We start from the raw sequence: 23827 nt of genomic DNA, 5'->3' as shown, positions 1-23827 counted from the left end.
CCAATTTTCCATAATGAATGCATCGGAGGCAAATGCAGTCTGTTTATGTCTGTTTATGAGCATCCTGTGGACAGAAGAAGCATTTAAATTTGTCACCTTTGGGTTTAAACTGAGCCAGGATAGCAGAATCGAGCCTCAAGTGAATTGCTTGTTAAAGGCATTAAGTCCACCTCTACCTTCTTCAGATACTCAGAAAACTTTAGACGTTCTAGGCAAGGTTTTTCTGGACAAGAACCTTTCATATGTGGGCATTAAAAAAATAAATCCGAGGCATGACGTCTTGAGGTTAGTTTCAGTTTTTCATTAAACTTCTGCTTGATATTGCTGTCTTCTTCCCAGACAGAGAAAAGAAACTTTTATTTTTAATCAAATGAGACCACAGGGTAACCAGGAAGAATAATTATTATAATTTACATTTTTGGTTTGAGGTAAAAGCATGAGATAGGATGATAGGATGAAAATTTGATGTTGTTGATCTTTTGTTGAAGCAAATCAAGGCCTAGGTTCAGCCCAGAATAGAAAGAGAGCACATCGTGCAAGGTAACACACCTCCCTACCAGGACATCCTGGCTGGCTGCTGGTTGTCTCTGTTCTCTGCAAACCCCTTAGCCTCAAATTCTTGCTGTAAGTTTTCCGAGTTTCTTAAATACTGAGGTTGGGTTTTTTGTTTATTTGTTTGTTTGTTTGGTTGGTTGGTTTTGTTTTTGTGTGTTTTTTTTTTTTTTTTTAAGGCAAATGAATGCTAAGACTTCATTTCTGTGCTGGAAAAATGAAATGCAAACAAGCTCTGCTCAAAACAAACTAAGAGGCAGATGTCATGAGGGGCAGGTGACATGAAGAACCACCACATTACCACATAGTGGTGGTTGGAGGTGATATGCTTTACCTTCTGAGAACTGCTATCTCCGGGGTTGGGGAGCTGACTAGCTAGCGTCCTCTCCCTCCAAAAACTACTTAAATGAAACAGTGACAGTCCTTGGCTTGAAAGTTATTTGGAACAGATGCTACATCCTCCTTTTGGTTTGTTTTGCACCACGCAAGGAGAAGGGGAAACACTACTTCTGTGTCTAAACATCATATGAAATAGAAATAAGTAACCATCTATTGATCTACACTGAGGAGTATAGCTCAAGTTAGTGAGGAACCTAAATATGAGTTTGAAAGTCTGAGAAACTATCCAAGCCTTCAAATCTTAGTCAATAAATCATCTGTTAAAGATTATTTTTTCTGAATTTCATCATAGTTTAACTGTAGCTTTACTCATAGAGCTTAGAGTGGGGTTTTCCATCCTCCTTATCTCAGCCATATTGTACCTTTCATCTTCGTTATGATTCTGCTCCCCTCCAGTGTCAGTTCTCACACAGCTTCTAGCTTTACATCTTGATGTGTGTCCATTGTATGACTTCAGCCACCTGCATGTGCCTGGTACGGGCCCCACATGTCACCCCTCTTTTTTTCTTTTGCTGCCTCTCACTCTTTCTCAGACCACAGGGGCTGCAAGCTTGGTCTCCCATCATCACTTTCTCAGTGTGGCATTTCCTTCTGTACATTGCTCTTGCACGTTGTTTATCTCTCAGAAGGATTGTAGCTATAGATAGCATCAGTGGAACTGTATCTGTCTAGGAGCAGATGTCTACCTCTGCCGTATCATCTTAATTGCCCTGCTGTGGCTCACCTACCAGAAGTCTCTTTTTTTTTCTGCCTTAGCTTTTTAATTTTTATTTTTCCATCAGTTTTGCAAATGATTAGTTGAAAAACAGCAGGACTAAGCTTTTAGGCATAGGACTCATCTGGGAATATTTGACTTTGAAAGGTAAAAAAAATCTTTTCAGTCCCTAATCAACTGGACAGAACTTTCTAAGATCTTTGAGATTCAGTCTCATCTCTTCATTTTGTAATGCATTACATCACCACTGAAAGAGAAACTAAAGAGGTAGGAAATTAATATAAAAATATCAGTCCAAAAAAAGGTAATAAATTTTGAACTCATATCATAAGGAAGTCACGTAAATAATCTTCCTATTTATAATAAAATCAGTTTCACCTGCTTCATGAGTATTGATTTTGAGTTCACATTTTTTTCAAGACAAAATTGAATTACATAACTCTTCAGAGGCCCTTTCTATTGAAAAACTTGAAAGACATTCATTTGTTAGTCTTAAATATAAGTGGATAGTATTCTATCTCTCAATCATTTTGGATTTTCATTGATCAACCATAAAAAAAAATGGATTTGTATTATTTTAAGAATAAAATTTAGCCTATGAATAAAAATGAAAGCTGGCAAATGATTTATCCATATTCCGTTTTAATTACTTCTGCGGAGACCTGAAGAAAGTGTACCAAATGGCTAAGCTTGAATTATCTCACTGTTCTCCACATGAGCAACATAGGTTTGAAAGGTATCCAGATTTCAGTGAGCTCAGAGTTAACCTTACATTGCAATAAAATTTTAAAAAGGTTTCATTTTATTTCTTGTAATTATGTTTTTCAAATGGCTTCTGAGTGACCTGAATTATATCAATCCAAAAATGTTTTACATAGTATGTGTATATGCTGATATGCACACATTTACTGCTGGTGATAATATAAAATTAATCAGACATTATCATGCATTGATGCTAAAATATTACAGTAATTTCCAAACACAGGTGGTTCTAGGAATTCTACTTTGAAATACAAGTAAAATTGCTGAGAACTTTGCACAGAGATCTCATAATCGGGTTGGGCTTGTTGATCTCTTGAGGTCCCTTCTAACCCCTGCAATTCTTTGTGATTCTGTAATCCTTGATAAATGCAGCTCTTCTTCCTTTTTCCTTACCTTCCAAAATCTCTAGACACCTAAGCTTGATTTCAAGCAAGTGTTCCTGTTTCTGTATCAAGATATCTTTTATGTGACCATCACAGTAGTATAAAGAAGTACGTATATTTTTTTATAAATTTCTCAAGATTTCTGTCACGGAAAAAAATATTCATTACAGTGCTGAAGTTCTTGATGTTCTGCAATGTGTAAAAATATTTCCAATTGGATGTAGTGAGCAACAAAAATCAGAAATAGTTATTACTGCAAAGCATTCATAGTAAAATGATCTAGTAACGAAGTCTCCTGTTCTTTGGGAGATAATAATTTTCAAGAGTTTCCATAACCATACCACCAGTCTTCTGTGTTTTTTTTAGGGGGCAACTGACTGGGCTCTCCCTGTGTTTCATTTTCTTTGGAAAAGTGCATTAATAACTTTCTTTTTTTCTATTTCTGTTTATTTTTCTATTTTTTACAGACTAAATTTGAAGTTTTTAAAAGATGGATGCTTGTTTTTATATGTAGGTAGCATTAGGCAGTACAGTACATTAGAATGTCTGAGTATTCTATAATACTATTTGTTGGAATAGTAAATACCTGAATGATGAATTGATGTGAAGAATTTGGAGCTAACGTTAAACCTCAAATGAATCCACACTGTTTAGATGGCAGTAGTCCAGGCATTAAGAGTCATATCTGAATTTCTTTCAAGTATGAAATGTTTGGGTAGTTCAAGCCCAAAGGACTTAATTATCTTCATGACTAAACTTGTAGTATCTCTGCGGAACTGGAAATTCCTCCCTATTTATGCAGGCAAAATAGGGTTACATATAAGAACAATGTGAATCAGGAGAGTGGCACCAGGATGTCATGTGTTCGCTGTTATACAGTGTGACTTGGGAGCATGTGAACTGCAGAAGAAGCACCAATCAGAGAAGTGCAAGGTCTGCCCAACATTCCTTTCTGGTCATTTCTGCCACAGCAAGCAAAATCAGATCCATTTAGTTTTGTTATTCCCAAGTGATACTAACATTATTGTGATTTGAATTTGGCAAGAAAGTTCCTTCTCCACAGTTCTTCCTGATTTTTCTTTTTCTTATGCAACAATGAATTTTGGCCACATACAGTGTCAGCTGAGCCAATATCAGCATACATTATCATTCATTCAATACTGTATCTGGAAGCATTGTTACTATGTGCACATTATAAGCTACTCAACCCTATCCATCTGATGCTCGTAATTCACTGTGACAAGAAGGGAGAATTTAATAAAATTTGATCTGTATATCTAAGAGAAAGTGGAAGAATCTGGATAGTGGGGGAAGCACGTCTGGATCCATACTTACTATGAACTGAATCAACACTGATGGCTACCATCCTTCATTTGACATTGAAATGATTGAAATACTAATGAGGAATGTCTCTGAGACCTTTCTCCTGTGTGTTGCACTGATTGGTCACCTAAGAAATCAGGAAATGGTTTCAAGCTTAAAGAGGGTATATTTAGGTTGGATATAAGGAAAAAGTCTTTTGCAGTGAGAGTGGTGAACCACTAAAGCAGGTTGCCCAGAGATATGGTGGATGCCCTGTCATTGAAGACTTTCAGTGTGAGGCTGGATCAGGCTCTGGGCAACCTGACTTAACTATGGATGTCTCTGTGCATTGCAGGAAAGCTGGACTAGATTACCTTCCAACTGTAAGGATTTGATGATTCTATAATTGTGGATCTAAAGAGAGTTTTCATTTCCACACTTTGCCCTCCAGACCAAATCTGGAATGTTTCTGTAGATAAAGGGTTTCTGTTTGAGAGCAGGAGAAAAGTTTTGTACAATAAATACTGACTTTGATCTGTACTAGGGTTATCTTGTATCCTGATATTGGAGACTCATCCCTCTGTATTGGAGAGTTATCTCCTTATTGTGTCCAGGTCTGTGACTCCCAGCAGAAGAAAAAAACATGGAACTGTAGGAGTGGAACAAGAATCACAGAATCACAGAACTGTAGGAGTTGGAAGGGACCTCTAGAGATCACTCCTTAGACCAGGTTGCACAGGTAGGTCGGGTCAATTGGGTCTTGAATGTCTCCACAGATGGAGACTCCACAGTCTCTCTGGGCAATACCTGTTCCAGTGCTCTATCACCCTTACTGTGAAGAAGTTCTTATCACTTATGAACAAAGGGAGCCACAAGGATGAGGTCTGGGGCACCTCATCTCTGAAGACAAGCTGAGAAAGCTGAGCTTTTTCAACGTGGAAAGGAGAAGGTTCCAGGGACACCTCATTGCAATCTTTCACTAAAGGGAAGAGGCTGATTTTTTATATCTACCAACAATGATAGACAAGGGGAAATGGTTTTAAGCTACAAGAGGGGCAATACAGGTTAGATGTTAGGAGGAAATTCTTTATTCAGAGGGTAATGAGGCACTGGCACTGCTGCCCAGAGATCTGTGAATGCCCCGTCCCTGAAAGTGTTCAGAGCCAGGTTGGATTGCGGCCCTGAGTAGCCTAATTTGGAGGGTGGCAGCCAGCACATGGCAGGGGTTTGGAACTGGATGGGCTTTAAGTTCTCTTCCAGCCCAAATCATTCTATAGTTCTATGATTAACAGTTTTTCATTTTCATTTTGCTTCATTTAGCCATGGGTTCCCATGTAGCATTTACAACATATTCACATTTTTACTGGACAATTCTTGTTACCCTTGCAGATTTCATTTAGAAGGAGAAGGACCTGAAAATAAGATTGGTCTTTGCTTGATTAAGGTGTCTGGAATTTGAACTGTTAGCTTGTCCAATTTTAGAACAGACTCAGATACAAAAGAGCAATTTTGAATATGGCAGTACCTTCCCTAATTCCCTGTTCATTCTGTGGGAAGGACCCATTGTGTTAATCTAGCTTTTTCATCAGCAGTGTCTGTCATTATGAATACTTTTCATGAATTTATGGTAAAAACAATAAAAATAACATTTTCTTCTGCATAAAGTTGATCAAAAACTGTTTTCAGAAAGGTTGTATTTTAAATACTGTACAGGAACATGCTGATTTTAACAATATATTCAACAGAAACTATTTCAATACCTCAAAATCAAAGTAGATTAATTCATTTCTGCTTTTTTCTTCTGAATTTATCCTATCAAAATTTGCATTTATTCTGTATTAGTATTTGTATCATGTGTACATTCAATATTTTAAGCTCTTCAGTGAGAAAACTTGTGGACTTCAGTGACACAATTCAACGATATCAAAATAGATGCATTGTTTCACTTGAAAATAAACATTTTTAGAGAAACTTTCCCATTGCTGTGTGAATGTGGAGTTCTGTATTTTTTCCTAGATTCACACTAAAGAAAAAGTTAGAATTTATTCTACCACTCAGGATGGAAACTTGCTCTGTATTGGCTCTACGGGAAAAGAAAAAGTGGAGGCGGTATGTGGGGAAATGTTCCCAGGGGGAAAAAAAAAAAAAAGGGAACCCAAATTCTGTTCTCTTGTCACACATACCTTACCACCTTCGGAGATTCACTGCAATTTGTAGCTCTGATCCTCCAGTTCTTTTTTTTTTTTTTTTAAATACTCTCTTTCTACCTGTCTGTACATAGTATAGTCAAAACAAAGCTATAAGTATTAAGAATTTTTTAAAGACATTTTTTCTACTAACCATTTTTTTTTTTTTTTCACAACAAAAACAGTCTTATGAGGTAGAAGCTTCTATATGATATGTGACACATCTGAGAGATAATGAAGTAAAAATTTATCTACCCAGTGAGTAATAAAGTCATTGGTCAACTGTATTATACTGAAATATTTCTGAATAGTTCCAGTAAGAGTGTTTCAATTTTAGGGAAAGAAAAATTACTTGGCCTGTCATTAGTGAAGCTATAGCAGTGTCAGCAGGGGAGAAGGTAAAGAAGCCTAAAATAAAAGACAGAGAAAAGGAGAAAACCTAATTAATGGAGTTTGTAGATTGGAAAGCCCATATGTGGTTCATTTAAACATGAATATCTAATGTAAGGCTAGGCAATTCCTCATAGCACTGACTTCTATAAACTGTGAAAAAAAGATCATGCTTTAGTCCTGCTATTACTTTACCTTGATGATAGGAGGTTAGAATATGAATGCAGTTTGAAAGATAGTACCATTTCTTTGATACATCAAAAAGCACTCTGCAGTAGACTGCTACTTTAGTAGGACACTTATAGTCAAAGCTAGTATTTGACTATGCTCCTAATGTCATATTACAATGACAGAAGCTCTAGATATATCAATTTAATCTTAGTTCAAAAAAAAAAAAAAAAAATCTTTTAGTTCTGCTATAGTGAAGTCAAAATGGACTTTTATAGTTTTTCTGCTTGAAATTGGACAACGAACAACTTTTATAGTAAAAATGAAATGCAGAATATGGTTGAAAGGGTAATCATATTCAGAGTTAAAAAATATAGCACCTTGTACTTATTTGGCACTAAAGTTTCTAAAAAGGAAGCTATGTTAAGATTGAGATTACATAATTAAAAATTGACTCCTCTGACTAGTAAAAGATAGTGACTCTGTATTTCTTGTTCACTTATTTTACACTGTTTAAGGATAATGGTGTCTTTGAAATTACTCCTCATTTATCCTGATGAAAAGGAAAACTAGGTTCACTTTATTTATATTAGTTGTATTACTATTAGATTATTATTGTATTTTTATTGTATTATTTTAGATTGTATTATTATTAGATATTAGTTGTACTGCTCAAAATAATATTGAGTGAATGGATTTTTGAGTCATCTTTTGTGTTTTTAAACTTCATCAGTCTAATCTTTTATTTATTTATTTTTGTAAACGTTCATTTGTCAAATTAAAACGCATTAGACGTTCTTACAAAGGATAGGTGTTATCAGTTACCGGTTTTACCAGATTGTAAAATGAATCCACAGACTGAGTCATGCAGTTCAGTGCAGATACCTGGCAGCTACTTTGATACTCACAAAGAGATACGGAAGTGGTGTGTACACAAACTCATCAGCAATATAATGTTTAAGAGGTTTACTTGACTTTAAAAAATTTCCAAATCTAGATATAATCTAACTCAGGCTTCAATTACGTAACTTAAATGAGTGGACTTAAGGATAAAAATATACCGTCTGCAGCTAATATAGGTAATTCTTTCTCTGCATATGTAATTTCTCTGCATATGCCTTTTTCTAGGAAGCACTGTAATTACATGGAAAGACACAACGTATGAACACACTCCTAATTGCATTCTTTTCCTGCCCAACATTGCACTTGGAAGCTTCCTCTTGCTCAATTCTTACTATATTTGGTATACTTGATTGAGAAGCCTCATCCTTGGAAGAAAACTGCCTTCCAGCTCTGTGTCAAACCCATTGGGATTCCTTAATAGTTGCAACAATGACACTCCCCTCCCCACCAAGACACAGCTATTCACGAGTCTATGTAACTTCTCATTTGTACTTTGCTGTCATTGTTGCAATAATGAAATTCTGTAAAGTATTGTGGAAGTAAACTTTCCAAATCTTTGGCTTGCTTAAAAGGTATTTTGTGGTTGAGTACCAAAAAGACGTGTCAAATTACCTAACTTTAATTTCAAGTAACGGTAAACGGAATTACCGTCGGGGTTAAGGGAATTATAAACAATGCAGCTCCTGGTACTTTCTCCCCTCTAGATAGAGACAAGTGGAAATTGCTGCTGGTGGGTATGTTACAGCTGCTTGTGACAGACTGGGAAGGTGGACATTTGCAAATAGTACAGTTCACTTGACCTTTGCTGCTTGGCAATGAAAGAAAAATTGTCTGAAGTACTTTCTTGGGGTTTTGGTAAGCACTACCATTCCTGTGACTTCTGTGATAACCATTTATATCCTGGTAACCATTTAAGACAATTTCTTCTGAATAAGTTTTGATATGTGTGGAATGAAAAAGGACAATCCAGACTTAACCGCAAATGCTGTTCTTTAGTTAATACTATGCCTGCAAAAGAAACATGAGGCTTATATTGATTAGCAGGAAAAAAAAGATATATAATTAATAATATATTAATTATTAACATCGTTAATAATGTTAATAATATATCTGACTTTTCCTGCATGCATTTTGCTTATGCTTCTTGTATGAAAGAGGTGATGCAGTGGAATTTGTGGATTTTTCACTTCCCAGAAGAATTTCTGAGAATTTACTGAGCCCTGACAGAGCTCTAGTTTTGTTGTCAAACTCCAAGGGCCTGATTCTCATGTCACATTGTTTATTTCCTTGACTTGAATAGGTTTAATTTTGTTTTATGTAGGATGTGTCAACACATGCTTCTCAGGGTATTTTGTTCTGGACTCTCCAAATCAAGATGTGAGAATAATTCAAACCAGTTTGAGATAAATACCTGAGCTGAAGTTGTCCCTTTCAGGCTTGATTGGCATTAAGTAGGAACACAGCAGGTCTGTCAAATCCTTTCTTAACATAAACTAGTCAGATTACTTTGGATATATTCATTCCTATTTTTCATGTGTTGCTGTTTCTTCTGTTGCACTGATCACTTTTGAGGCTGATGGGATTTTGTTGCCAGAGTAAGAATCTGCTGGGCCACCTAGCTTCTGAAATATCTTTAGGGACTTTATGATACAGTCTCTAGACCACAGAGCTAACCACCAATTGCAAAGAGCCTCAGTTAGACACTTCTGCAGAATCACTGACAAAGGAGGTGAGGAATGATGACCAGGCAACTTTAAAAGACACACTGTGTAGAAAGTTAGTCCACCTGTTTGGGTAATGGCTTTTAAACTTAACCATAGGCACACACTATTGTCAAACACTCAGACTGAAAGCCTTGTAAAACACACAGACATATAAATCTGAGTAAATTATTAAGAACATGATCAGCATCAGTTAGAGTCTTGTAAACATAAGGCCATGCATCCCAATGTAAAACACTGTAGGTCTAAGTGTTCCCATAGTATTTCAGTCCAATGGGTGAGAGAAGAAAAAGTGCAGTAGTCTGCTGTATAGGGGGTAAGAAAGGCCTTTGGCATCCTTGTATATTATTGGCAAAGGCATCTGTTGGCCAAAGTTTGTAGACCACTGGTTTTGCAAAACAGCTAACTATGCCAGTGGTCCAAAAACAAGTATGTAAGTAAGTAAGTAAGTAAGTAAATAAATAAATAAATAAATAAATGAGGAAGAATATAGTGTTTAATAGACTCTACTTACTATTACTGTGTGTTTGAGATGGTGAATTGCTGTTGTTTGTAAGATGAAACAGACTACTGGGGGGGGGAAATAGAGTTTGATTTTATGTTCTATATCTCTTTTCAAAACCATTGTTAACGGATGTAGGCAACCAAGAACCATACTGTGAGGTATTATGTAGCTGTGCTGTAAAATAAAAATTGAATTTGAATTCTTATAACACAAGAGAGGAAAGGCAGTACTGTGTTGATTTCTACATCGACTTCCATAGTAATGAACAGTGGCAGTCCAGGCCCACTCATGAAACAAAGAATTAGGTTTGCATGATGAAGTCCTTCTTTCAAGAGAAAGAAAAATCAGATATCAGATTTTTTCTTTCCAATGCCACAGGACATTTGATGTCTTACTTGTTCAACAGGTTTTACTTGCAGCTGCTTGTCAGGACCTGAAGATTGCCTCCATTTCGTTTGGTAACTGTAACTTAACCTGCTACCAGTCTGTTTTACTTGCAAATGGTATCTCTCCTCTTCCGTTTAGAGCACTATCCATAATTACATGTCTGTGAGTGAGTGTGCTAATGCATCATTTACCTATAGCACAGAATGTTTGTACACGAGGGCAGCAATGTCTATGGGGTGGTCTCTAGCCAGAAATATTCTATGATCAATTTCTATGGGTTTCAGAATACGTACAAAGACAAGGAGTCAAATCTTGGGCTTGCAAATATCGTTTTATTCCAGTTGAGATCGACGGAAGATAGAAGTTTGGCCTCAGGTGTTTAAGGCCTTTCCTTCCTTTTCAACTACACTTGCCTTATCGGCCCCAAACCATTTCAAGTTTGTCAGCTTTTAACTGTGAGAAAATGAGTGAGCAACCGTCCGAAGCCCTGCCCGCTTCTGCTGCTTCTGCTGCTTTCAGTGTCTGTTCATGACACTTGCACCCCAGCCCTGCTTCCTGCCTGCAGTACCCATCAGCAGCACACATCCTCCTGCAAAGTTATCCCCTCTGTGCACCAAAAACAATTGTTAAGTGAATGACAACATTTGAGCTGAAGCCTCTCTGATTTGGTTCTTTTTTTTCCTCCAGTCCTAGCACTTCTCTCTGGAGTTCTTAATTATTAGATTTCTTCTGTTATTTATTTATTACCAAGCTGCTATGCACAACTGGAGATGTTTTCAAACTTTTAGAAAAGTCATGAGGCAGGAAGTTCTGTGAGCTTAAGTCTTTCCTTTTTGGTTTGATTTATTTCTCATTTAATATGTAATGTTGAAAACATGCCCCTATAAAATCATAGTTCCAATGACACATTTGCTACAAGAACTAATTCATTAGAGTTTGCAGTGCAGCTTCAGACTAAGTGGAGGACAGTTAAATTTTTTTCTGCTTTTCCTTCCACTTTCTTAATAATACTGCTGTAATGTCATTAGTATGCTCTGCTCCTTCTTTTTGTGCACTGTTAAAATCAAGGAGCCTAAAAATACATCAGGCTCTGGAAACATGGACATGGCTTAAAAAGTAAAATATGTTTCTGTGGTTTTTTTTTGTTTTTTTGTTTGTTTGTTTAGTTTTGTTTAGTTTAGTTTTGTTTAGTTTTGGTTTTTTTTGAGATTTTAGGGTTTATTCTGAGCAAATTTTCAAGTTTTGTTTTTGCTAGTAATATTTTATTTCATAACAAGAGCTGAAATTCTTGTGGAATTATTTGATTCCAGCAGTTACGTGTTTAAAATAGCTAAAAACTCAGAATGAGGCCCTGACAAAAGGTCTCTTAGGTTAATAAATATTTAAAAAGCAACAAAAACAACAACAAACACAAAACATTTTTTTTAATATACATTTAACATTTCTATTTGCTTATAAAAAAACTAAGTAATGTCTCTTAGTACTCCTGATTTTTTATGAACTTCAGAAAGTCAGTTTTAGCTTAATTTGATCGCCTAGTTGGTCTTCACATTTTGATTTTTTGAGAAGTTTAAGAAGTGATTATGTATTCAAATTTCCACAGACCTGGTCATTCTGATTTGATACTTAGTTTCTATAATTTTGTATGAGTCATTTCTCCTGAGGAATACTGTGTTACTCTTTCAGCAAGAAAATGTCTACTGCGCCTATTTATCCAGTAAAAAGGCATCATATTCATGATGTCACCATGGACTGGGAAGGTGTTCAGGGATATTATAACCTAGTAAGAAGTTTGCATTATTATTTCTATTTTACTACCACTAGTAGAGTTGCTCGTGTAGTGTGAACACAAAGAAGCCCTCTATCTGAACCCCATCATGCAGGATATGAGGAGAAATGAAGAGCATACAGCTTGATCTTAGCTGAGAATGAAACCATAGTATTATTTCTTTACACATTCATTGCACAATGGCTTTTTCTGCTCCTTCAGTATAGAAGACAGTATTAGTGACCTTACTGAGTCATGTTTAGTCATTCACAATTAGAATAGAGATATTTTTGTTTGTTTGTTTGTTTGTTTGTTATTTTAAGGACCCTTCATAACTAACAAACAACACAAATTCTTCTACATCTAGGAATATTTAGTGTTTCAACTTAGAAAGCAAATAAAAGTAGAGCTCCAAACATGTAAAAATCACATCAAACTAAAAAAAAAAAATAATAAAAAAAAAATCACATAATGCATAATAAAGCCAGGGCATGAAGAAAAATAACAGCAATACAGAAATATTGAGACTCACATGATGCCAAATTACCAGCCATTCTCCTCTACCTGTTTAACCAGAAACTCAGTGTCCTGGTGCTCCATGGATGGGAACAGAAATAACTAAGGTACAACTCAACCAACTGAAGTACAATGGTTGAAACAAGTATGACTAGGCAGGTAGAGGGTGAGGAGTCAGAAAAAAATTAAGCTATATAAAAAAAAAAAAAAGCATGACATATCACTAAGGAGAGAAAACTCTCTGTACTATGGCAATTCACTGCACATAGAAACCTCACCTCCAACGATCTTTAGAGTTTATATGGTTATATTATTTACATCTGATCATTCAGTTTAGTAAAACAAAAAAGCACCATCTGCCCAACCACACTTTCCTTCCAGGAAATTGAAATGAGAACGGATGTTGTCTTTCGTGCTTATTTTCATTCTTTTTCATATTTAACTCTTAGCACAGTTAGTATATACTCAAAGAGAAATGTAAACCAGTCCATTCCACAACCACTTTTCCAAGCACAGCAAAGGGGAAAAAAAAAAGGAAAAAAAAAAAGACAAGCATAGAAAGCAGAGGAAGATCCAAACTGAAATAGATCTCAGTGCCCAATTATCGCAATTAGGACTTGGGGACACTCATTGCTTATGTTTCTTGGCAGCTATTTTTTTCCTAAAAGGCATGTAGCTAACCAGACAGAAAACAGCTCAGGAGAATAGTCAATGTACTGGGGAGCTATCACTCCCTGGAACAAGTTTCATGCTTCATTTTTCAGATTTCTGAAATGTTACAGGTAACTGAAAGCCCCATCGTGCCCTCTGTCTCCCAGATACGTAGGGCTGTGTGCTTATGTACTTAAGAATGAACGTCAAATAGGTATAGAAGAAAGACTCATAGTTATATTTTGAAGCATGTGCTTGGCAGTTTGGTTGCACAGACTGAGCTGTTGTGGTAGCTTGAATTTTTACTCCACTTCTCAGAAAATTTTGCAACATCTTCCTGTCCATTTTTTTTAATGCTTGTATTCCTTGTGTAGTTAAAATTAAGGAGCTATATGCCTATCAGGCATAGTCAGGCTGCAGTCATATTCTTCAGGGAATACTGTTCTTACCATACTCATTTTATAGAAACTGTCTATATATATGCAGTTTAATCCTCATGTTTCTCTGATAATCTGTGAGTATCTCTGAGGTGAGGAGGAAGGATGATGAATCTCTACACTCTTCACCACACTGAGGTAACCAGAGACTGCTGTTGGCACCCAGTTTAAATGAGGATAGCCACAGATCTGCTCAAACCTACGCAATAACTACAGCAGCTTACTCACTACGAGCTGCTCCACTGACTCACTAGCTGGCAGTTTTTATCTTTAACTGCACCTCCCCACATGTTGGACATGACCCCTTCTTCACTAGATGTTCTTGTTTCCCCTTCTTGTCTATGTATTAAGTACACCTCCTAGTGGCTGTAGAACAGGAAGCCTTGAAAAGATCAAAAAACAGCATGGAGCCTACACTGAGGGAATAGACAGCTGCGAACTGATGGACATCTTCTTCCCCTCACCCTTCTGGATTGTCCACGTTTTCCTTGGCAGAAATGTTAACACGTGATAGATGATTAAAGTTCAAGTTATTATCACCATGTTTTTAGGGATTTGTTTCCAGCCTGGAAATGACCAACTACTAATTTTGGGTTTTCACAAGAATTCTAATTGCAATCCCAAAAGGTTTTGCATCAAAACCTAACATTTCTTCTAGTAATAGGAAAAGAGCACTTTTTTTAAGGATACAGTCTATTGGGTAGCTTGGCTTGCAAAAATTCAGTTTCAGTGTCTCTTTTGTCACAGTCATCCTGCAAGACCTCAGACATTCCTCTGAGGTTTCTTTGTCTAAATGGTGCATGCAATACAACTTCTGAAGTCAAGAAATAAAAAAGAAAAAATGTACTAGCACAGGCACAAATCCATTCATCAGAGCTTTACTGCTTGCAGTACTCATGCCTTATACAGCTTCAGTCTCTCTGGTTCCAGTCCTAAAAAGTATTTGAAACAAATTAGGTGCATAAGTACTTTTGAGATTCAGGCTTCTAGGCCTTCATTTCCCATGTCTATTATGCAGATAATAAATGCTCTTCCTAACCTAGATGGCCTAAGTATATTCATTAATCATATTAAGGTTGTGGGGTGCTCAGATACTATAAATAGTGGAGGTGCATGGTGGTAACCTAGGAGATACATGGATAAACACACACCTACTTTGCCCCTTTGGGGTTGATATGGCCATGCTTTTCACTGATCAGATCCTGCATGTTTTATCACTGTTCTGGTCAGATTCAAAACTGCAAGTAGAATATGGCTTTGGAGAGAGGTAAAAGCTGTGCTTTCTAATTTGCTTTCCCTCTCTCTTCCCCATCAGTGTAACAAGTCTCTCCTCTCTGTATTAACAATTAATAGTCTTTAAAATGCCCTTTCTGAAATTTTAACATTTTTATTTTTAATTAGAGAGTGCAAAATAATAGCAGCAAAACTACCTACTTCTATGCTACTCTTTAGCTTAATAATAAAAAACTCAGCTCGTTTAAATCAATTTTATGTAAAAACAATGGTAAAGGCTTAGTGCGTTGCACGCAGAGATCCTTCTTGATGGAGAAAGAATGCACCAGAGAATGGAAGTGCCTGTCTAATTGGGATGTACTGCCGTACTGAGAACTGCTCAGCTCTATGGTATAGACCCTGAGCTGCTAACAGATATCCTTCTTTAGCTACAAGACTGTGCTTTTGGAGTAAAGAAGATCACAACTCCATCTGTACTGTTGCTGTGATGTACTGAGTGGGAGTTGTGTACAGGACAGTGAGAACTGTGAATTTTGAAAGTGGCCATAGATATATTACAGAGAACTCTCAAGCTGTGTTTTGTTTTTGGTTTTTTTTTTGTTTTTTTTTTTTCAAGTCTATCTTGAATGAAGCTTTTTAATATTTTTACTTAGTTAACTCTCTGAACAATTTCTTCCGATTTTCATTTTCTTATTTACTTTTAAGAAGAAATGGCAAGAGCAAAATATCATGAAATTAGGAATTTTTTTTTTGTGCGTGATATTTCTGATTAAAAGGGGGAAAAAAAATGATGAGAAAGACCAACATTATGTAAGTATCCCAAACACTTTCGTTACCTTTGCTCATTCTAACCCTGAATTCTTCCTTTTGAAGACTGAGTAATGCTGATCCTCAGGCTACAAAAGGAAGGATAGATCCCCCAAAAAATTTCTAGAGGCAGTCTGAATCTCCTCAGCTGAACTTTATGGATGTTTTTAATCAAGACAGTCAAATATTCAAAGCCATTCTGAAGTGTGATTCGTACCTCCTTATGGAATAAAGTCCAGAAGCCTAACTGGGCTTGGCTACATCAGCAGCCTGCCCAGCCCAATTCTGTGCCCAGCCTCAGAAATAAGGGATGCTGTTTAGGGAAATCATCCAAACCTGGCTGCTTTCTGCAATTCAGTACCATTCATGCTGATTGGATTAGGGCTATTAGAGGGTACACCTTCACTTAATCCCTTTAGCATCCCTTTATGGACCTGTTGTCCATGATAAAACAGCCAAATGTAAAGCCCCTTACAAAATGAAGTTCTCTAGGGGAAACACTGACAAGCTCCTTTAGTCTATTAGCACTGTTGGGTGCTGCTTTAATAAAGAACTCCAGTTGCACTGTGAAGCAAGAGCAATGCGTGACTGCGATATCACTGTCATGTGAATGAGCTGTCCCAGTACTGCAGAGTCTGCTCTTTACTGTACGCAGAGACACATCAATACTGAATATAGTGTGTTAGCAAAACAGAATGGAAATCTTTTAGGTGAAGAATGGCTTTGCTGATTGCTCTGCTCTACCAGAATGGGGTGTGTTTTCAGGCTTTCTGATAAATGTGTGCTATTTTTCAGCCATTCAGTGTGAAGTGCTGTAGGTTTCGTATAAACTTTTATTGCTCACCACAGGCATGGAAGGATTGATTACATTGTTTGGGGATTTCCTAACTTCTGAGGCTGCCTCTTTAGCCAGACTTAATACAGTACACAAGGGGAACAAAATGCTGTTGGGCTACTTAGTAGCTTGCTTTCTACCTTTACTTTTTTGAGATCATCCCATCTGGTTTGGAGTTGTATAGTCCACAGTCTACAGCTATGGCGAATAAGGGCAAATCCATAAACAGAATGTAAAGGGCTATTTCATATTAGTACCTATGCTTTTGTGTAGTTCTGAACATCACTGAGAAGGAAGAAATATCTTACCTTGTGAATGGGGTACTGGAGATGTATGGATTGTGAGAGCAATTTTGGTGCATCTGTACTTAGATCTCTTTAATGCCAAGGGAAGACATTAAGGCAGATTACTATTTTCTGATGCAAATAGCTGCACATGCTTGTCTGAGTAGGGCAAATTCATGTATAGCCCTGGCAGTTAACTGTTAATGACTTTATAATATATCTTAGGGTCTCTGGACCAGTTACCAGAGGTACTACCCTCCAATTCTGACTAAGTGAACTAGTCAGACCTCAGGTTTAACATAACTCAGTTTTCCCAATTCTCAAATCATGGTTCTCAGGCTGGGAGTATTGCATTTCTCTGTATCATCAGATACGTGACCAAATATATGAAAGTAAGACTTTATCATGATCTAAATTTCTTAGATTTTCTAGTAGGACTGCATAGAGCCCTTGCAAAGACACTGACCTGGATTTCTACTACTTTACAAATTGAATCTACTGAAATTCTCCTCTAGTTTTATGCATGACTCTTGTCATCATCATTTGCTAGCTACTTGGCATATTGTTCCATTCTTGATTGTTGGACAAAAGTCAGGAATATCTCCCTTAAAATGAATGCTGCTTTTATTGTTAAAAACCTAGCATGAGGAGACTGGCGCCCTAGTCATTATGAACAATTCAAGCTTTCAGTAAATAAATAATTCAATTCAATTAAAGCAAATGTTTGCCTTGATGTATCATAGTTTCTAATTTCTTTAGCATGCATTCTTAGGAGGTGTTTATGGGAAGTGATACTCAAAGAAATCTTCAAGGGAGATTCTGTAAGAAAGCAGTTATGGTGCAATCTTACTTTCCTGCCAGGAGTGTGTGGTGTAAAGCTTAAAGAGGATCCCAACTCAGAATAAGCCTGTCAAGTTCACGTGGTATATGGAAACAAAGGTTCAGTCTGGCTTCCTATAGGAACATATCATCTTCTACTTCCCAGTGGCAGAAAGGCTCTTCTTAAACAGGCGAAGTGGGCAATGAACTAGATAAGGAGCTATGAAATTGTATAAAACCTGTGCTATCATGCCTACCAGTGTCCCAAGCCCTCTGCAAAGTTGTTTGTAGCTCTGAAGCTGTTTATAACATCCTTGACTAGTCTTGTGAACTCCCAGACTCCTCTCAGGGAAGCAATAGAAAGAGCTGTAGTCCAGTAGAAATCAACAAGCTGAGCCAACAGATTCTGCAGCTACTTCTTCGAATTCCTGAGCCTAGTTCTTTCTACTCTCTAGTCTCCTCTGGAGGTTCAGACATTGCCTCTATACATAGATGTGAGGATGGAGTTCTGGTTTGGTCTACTGATCTGGAAACAGGATTTTCCTCATATATTCCTGCCACCTTTGTCACCTTCAAACCAAATCCTATAACTCTACCTCAATACAGAAAGTAGGGGGAGAATGTGACTCAACAGTCTTGCATTAAAACCCCTGGGGGAGGTTCTCCATTCTGTTTTTCTGCCTGAATATATATGTGGGAGGGTAACAATGTGTTGAGAAGTGAGAACATTTAGGGACAGAATCTTCCCAGGAATGAATGTTCAGATTGCCTACCAAAGCAACTCAAGGGCAGAAATCAGCCCTTAAATATTATCAGACATCTGGGCAAATAAAAGCAGTTTAGCTCAAACTCCCTCTGTTTTTCTTGCTCAGAAAGTACTCAGCATAAGATGTCAATTTTTGAAAGTAAAGCATGGGTAAGTGATCAGATCCTTCACCCTCCTTTTCCTTTGAGAAAAGACTTATGGCTGTGCTTGAAACCAGCAGTTAACTCAAAATGAAATTCGCATGATACAAACTAAACTGAGCTTAAGTCTCAAAACTCAGATCTGGATCCAGATTTCAAAAAGTAAAACTGGGGTAAAAACTCACGACACCAGGGATGAAGTAACAACCCACCTAATCCAAGCCAATGTAAACCCAAATCTATCCCAAATTTGTTAAAGGTTCACCAAAACCACATTACTTTCAGCTCATAGAAATGACCTTTGGGCATTTTTTTTCAGGGAGTGATTTAATCCTTGACTCAACACTGCTTCCTCAATGGATGCTATCTCTCATATTTTTGTGATCCTTTCTCTACAGAAATTCTTCACAAAACCCGTAGAGGAAATAATTTATATATAAAATATGCACAATGGTACAATCAGCAAAAGAGAAAAAGAAGAAAGAGAGAAAGAAAGCAGAGATACAAAGAAGCCAGTGCTGTTTCTTGTCACCTAAAGTGTTGCCAAGTACTTTTCATTTACATAGATGACTTAATGATGATTTTATGATACTTAAAATTACTACCGCCCACAAGAGATGCATTAAAACTTTTATCAATATGTCTCTTTTACAATCTCTTTGACTGTAACAATGAGGAGAACATTGTGGAGGGGGGGGGGGGGGAATAAAAAATAAAAACAAATAGCTTCATGCCAGTAACCAGAAATACAACTCTGTGATCTTTCCAGATTAATAAATAAATAAATAAATAAATGAACAGATCTACTAGTATCGACATGATTTAAATTTACATGAACAAATAAGCTGTTTCACACAATAGAAACAAGTAATACGCTAGGACGGGAACTGTGACCAGCCTGGGACCTCTTAAAGACCCCTCTGGACCTGGCAGGAGCTTAGTTTTCCTATCTCACAGAGAGCCCCCTATGCTGGTCTAATTACCTTTTTAAATTCATATCTAGAACCACAGGCTGCCTCATGGGATTAAGCACAGTATGCTTTGCAAATTGAAAATAAGATAGCTGTTAGGGATATACACTTGCCTCTATGATTACAGCAACAAACAATGGCAAAACATTAATTTACATCTATTATAATGGCGAAACAAAGCCCTGGATTTTCTTCATGTTATAGGCAAGAGATAAATCTGCAAAGGTGAGATTCTAAAAAGTGTAGGCTCTAATGAGGGAGATTTTCTGCAGAGCAGGTAACTGGCAGGATGACATCAATTCAAAGTTATGAGGATTTGGTATATCATTAAATTTATTTTCCATAAAATGGATTTATTTTTTTTTTATTTAATGGTAAAACTATTCATAGGGAGAAAAAGTTTATGCATATATATGGGGTGGAAAGAATTTGTGTGGGGTGAAACAGTGCAGAGCAGTTGCAACAGCAATCCAGTCATGCCTGGGTCTAGGATTTTTAAAGGTGTTTTATCTGGTAGAAATGAATACAGCATTTACAAATTGAAAATAACTCTGTAAACTCAGATAAGATTGTCTTGGTAATATTTTAGCAAGGAAGCAGCTCACCACTGCTTACTTTCAATTAGCCATCTAAATCATAGCCTATACAAAAAGCAATCCCTGCTGCCTTGTAATAAAAGAAAGAAAGAAAGAAAGAAAGAAAGAAAGAAAGAAAGAAAGAAAGTTAGACTAGTTCCTCAGAGTTTTGATTCATGTTGCTGAATATGGAAGATCTGTAATCTTCCCCTTGGAGTCTATAGTCTAATGTAACTGCTTGAAAGTACTTTCCTTCTGCTGCTGGCAAAGATATTTTTTTCTGAAATGAATGGTGATTCATTATAGATAACCCTTCCCGATTAATTTTGTTTTGACTTTAACTTCTGAATAAGAATATAAGCAGTAAAGTACCTTCTCCCCAAATAATAACTCTGCTGTTATTTTTGGTTGACAAAGAGAAATTCACTGTAGTTGATGTAGAGAGAAATCTAAATTTAGAAAGAAAACAAAGACATTGACTGTCATCCAAAGTTCTAGCTTTAGGATAAATAAGTGTCATTTTATTACTGTTACTTGCCTGTGATTAATAATAAATATGTATACTTGGAATCAGTATTCACATTTTCTGTCTTCTGTCTACACAGTCCACAGGCCTAACTCGCTTGTAGGACTGACTGGTCAAACTGAAGAAATCTAATTTGTGTCTACATTTTTCCACTGATTCCCATGCAGTATTTTGGTAAACTTGAAGAGACCAAATACCAAACCTTGCTGCAACAGTGACTGGAACTTATCAGGGCCGAACTCTGCAAGAATATGAAATTATGAAGATTACTATGACAGAAGATAGGTAAGAACCTGAAAAACAGACGTAGGTGTAAGTCACTACAAATAACATTTATTTTTTCAGCAAATGAATCTGCTTCATGATTTTGTAGATGAGTCTCCCTACCTTCTCTCTGGTTTTTAACCAAAATTCCATTTATTTTAGCTCAGTTCTTCAATTTTTTTATAAGGGCGTTTTCTTTTTTTCAGTTGATAAGGACTTAACCTAATTTTGCTGGATGAATACTATGACTTGAACTTGTCACTTTTTCCAGTTTGGTTTAGTTTGTTTGTTTGCTTTCATATTTTTCTTTGTTTTGTTCAGTGTTTTTTTGGATTGAGAAGATGCCCTGAATATATGTCTGAGTTATTAGCCAAGATCCACCAACACACCCAAAAAAGAGAAAGAAATATGACATAGAAATATTAAAATTAAAAATGAATTCTGCAACACTAAACAGTACATGCAATATATAAAAAGGGTTTTGCAATGTTGGATGCTATCAAATACACCTGAATGATTTTATTTGCACTCAAAAAAAGGTTGAACCATGCATGCACCTCCCTGCAAGAAGTTAGCCCCAGGCAGGAAAGGAGTTTTTCACTCTTTTCCATTCTCCGCTATTTAATAGTGATTTACTACCAGCTAAGCACATGCCTGGTGTTTTAAAGCTGTTGAAGTATCCCAGTGAAGTCAAGGGGACTAATGTATGCTGGGATTCTCCATGCTGAAAAATCAGGTTGATGTTTCACTGTCTTGTTTAAGAAAGACCTAAGTATTGAAGCATAATTCGATTAACAGTTTGGTCACTTGGGACAAGGACATACTTATTTTCCCTTTCCATGCTGAAAGGAAGCATTTCATTTTATTTTTCTGTGATTTATTTTTGACATATGAAATACCTAATTTATAGTAACGAATGGGATACTTCTGCCTTAAACAAAAATACATTTTACATAAATCTTCAGCCATGAAAAAACGAAGCCCAGGCTCGTGAAAACAAACATTTTGTTCTATCTGTGTGTTCCCTAGGTTTCAGCCTACCTGCATCATTTTGTTGCATGCTTTCACTGACACTCCATCTATAGTTGTAGATGGACCCACTGTTCAGCCCACGTTAGTAATTTTTCCTCCTGCAAAGAAGCTGGAAACATCTGAAATATTGCTGCAACTGCTATCTGCAGTGCAGTCTGCAAAGTTTTACACACTGGCCATGTTCAGCCACAGTCCCCAATCAAAACCAATATCAACTATGTAGTGCAGACAGCCCTCATATGCTCCTAACACTTATGAAAAGCTGTTTGCTTATTGTATTTCTTGTGTAGTGCACAGGAGCACTTTATAAAATAGAGACAGGTTGGGGGAACACCTATAAGAATGCAATAAAAATTTATTTTATAAAGAGTATTTGTAAGTATCTTAAACAACAGCATCCTCTGAACTGCAGTAAATATTAATCTGTGGATGACTGGGGAAAAAAAAGAAAAAATAACAGCAACAACAAACAGAAAAAAATTTAATTAAGTTAATTCTGATGTAAAAAAAAAGAAAAAAGAAAAAAGAAAAGCTGCTTTAGGGGTGGGAGGAACTAGAATTGAAAAGTAGAGCCAGGCTATTGCATTGATGACATTTTTACTATTTCACCGAAGCTGATTACAGTTTACCTTCTTCTTTCCACATATATGTATTTTTAAAGCACCAATTCACGCTGAAGTGAAGAAGTGGAGTACTCTACATATGCCATAAGTTCAGTCATCCAGCTGTGATCTTCCCTGTACCTGAGCAATGTCTCAACAAAATCCCATGTGTGCGTCTGTGTATGTAAATGTATATATATGGACAGATTTGTACCAACTCTGCATTGTTACACTTGACTTACTCTTTTTTTTAATTATGTAAAAAAATCACATTAAGCTGAATCTAATTACTGCAATGTATATTAGAAGCAGGGCACCATCAAAATTTTATTTAAATTAATCAGGTTTTGATTTAAGATATTAAATTCAAATTAATCATGTAAAAATGGAAATGATCCTTGACGTGCTTCCAGCTGTGACTTCAGTCTGTTTTCTCGTGTGAGTCACTTTCGGGATGTCTTGGGGGGAACATTACGAAAATTCACGCCGGTGCTATTTCAATTAGAGTTATTTAGCAGGACAGATGTAAAGAATACGGTATAATTAAGAAGGAGCTGATGACACGGCTACAGATTTTCAGGATCAAAAAAAACCTGTTAGAGAAAATTGACTACTGGTCATGTAGTCCAAGTTCAAATATGCTGGGGTTAAGCACTCATTAATGATGGAATGAGGTCTTTAGATAGACCATTGGACTCTTTCTCCGGAGCAATATGCAGAATTCTTCCCTGGAAATAACTTTGAAGCTTCATTAGCAAGCAGATGATACCTGATAACATAATTTTAAAATTCTTAAAATAATTTTCCACCCCCTAGTGTCTAATCTTTAGCTGGCTAGCTAACTTCAAAGGCCTTTAGGAAAACATGTGAGAGACATAAATGACCAGGTAAGAGCGCATATACACAGAGAAATGTATATGTGTATACTCAAAGCATTGTTAAACTCATGATGAATATGAGCTGCCAGGAATACTGCTATTTTTTCTAGAGCTCTTTAGCAGAATGAGAGACTGTACTAGTTGCACATTTCCTGACTGAAATCAACAAAGAGAATGGGGGCTTTCCCATGCAGAGGCCTGACTTTGTGTTTATTTATAACTCTTTATATGATCAGTATTTCCATTGTGAAAAGTGAACTGCTCATTGTTTCTTTACTCAAGTATAGAGTGATGCAAATGCAAATGTGCCGCAATACTATGCAGTGTGAACCTTGGAAGTTATTTTTTCA

The 23827-nt window shown here is 36.6% G+C and overlaps 1 long non-coding RNA gene across 1 annotated transcript; it reads left to right on the top strand.

Moving 5' to 3' along the window:
- Nucleotides 1-558: 558 nt before the first annotated feature.
- Nucleotides 559-23505, top strand: LOC122158100. Its single transcript, XR_006168124.1, has 3 exons — nucleotides 559-624; nucleotides 20869-20986; nucleotides 22659-23505. It is a non-coding gene; the product is annotated as an uncharacterized LOC122158100 (long non-coding RNA).
- Nucleotides 23506-23827: the final 322 nt, after the last annotated feature.

Source organism: Centrocercus urophasianus, unplaced genomic scaffold (genome assembly GCF_019232065.1).
Source record: "Centrocercus urophasianus isolate 14NV4802_14NV808 unplaced genomic scaffold, USGS_Curo_1.0 seq_14, whole genome shotgun sequence".
Classification (NCBI taxonomy): Eukaryota; Metazoa; Chordata; class Aves; order Galliformes; family Phasianidae; genus Centrocercus; species Centrocercus urophasianus.
Note: the sequence above shows the minus strand (reverse complement) of the source record. Positions and strands in the feature narration are given on the sequence as shown.